This window comes from Haemaphysalis longicornis, unplaced genomic scaffold, assembly GCF_048455015.1.
Source record: "Haemaphysalis longicornis isolate Haplotype H1 unplaced genomic scaffold, Haemaphysalis longicornis Haplotype H1 scaffold_13, whole genome shotgun sequence".
Lineage (NCBI taxonomy): Eukaryota > Metazoa > Arthropoda > Arachnida > Ixodida > Ixodidae > Haemaphysalis > Haemaphysalis longicornis.
Genome location: NW_027526233.1, coordinates 77384396 through 77385204, shown reverse-complemented (window position 1 = coordinate 77385204; position 809 = coordinate 77384396). Strand labels below are relative to the sequence as shown.

Genomic DNA, 809 nt, shown 5'->3' with positions numbered 1-809 from the left:
AAGTGTTATATTTTTACCCCTGTCTATTAGCGTTTTCATATATTACGTGTCTCAAGTAAAAGCTGTTCAGTTGAAGTCGTCTAGCTATTGTCCCGTCTACTTCTTTCTTGGTGCCTGTCCTTTTTTTCGCTAGTAAAATGGTTCTAAGTTATTCCAGTCACACGAGCAGCACCCCTTCTGTTCCTGCACTCTTGGCCACTCATGGTATGCACAGCTGCACACGCAACAGAATGATAGCTTGTAAAGTGTTGAAACGGGCTGTTTGGTACATGACCGAAGGAATGAGAACAGCGTTAGGGACTGGACACAAGGCAGAAGAGTCAAAAGCTAAATTTTATTCGCGTTTCAAGGGACCAATCGTTAAGTAGCGGAAACGTCCGCTGGTGGAACCCATAATTAAAACAATTAGAGGTGTATTTTAAAAGAAAATTTTGAACATCAAAACAAAAACCTTCAGCGCAGCCGACAGGATTCGAACCTGTGCGGGGAGACCCCAATGGATTTCGAGTCCATCGCATTAACCGCTCGGCCACGGCTGCGTGACGGACGGTAGGCCTTATTTACGAGCACTGTCATCCCAGATTTATTGTGCGGCTCGCAAAGCATACATACAATACTTTTATACTAATGAATGCTAGAGGCGCCAGTGTATAGGCGAGCCGCGGTTCAGTGAGCGCGCCGTTATGTACCACAGATAAGCGTTCCGCCGTTACTTGGTCTCGCCCATGAAGTTCTAGAGCGAAATGAGACCACGTGGCAAGCCAAGCCAAGCCAAGCAGGGCAAAAATGCTTCCAGCTGCTATGGCGGC

The 809-nt window shown here is 46.8% G+C and overlaps 1 non-coding gene across 1 annotated transcript; it reads right to left on the bottom strand.

The window, feature by feature from the left end:
- Positions 1–457: 457 nt before the first annotated feature.
- Positions 458–539, bottom strand: Trnas-cga (transfer RNA serine (anticodon CGA)). The gene has a single exon. It is a non-coding gene; the product is annotated as a tRNA-Ser (tRNA).
- Between the last annotated feature and the right edge of the window lie 270 nt (positions 540–809).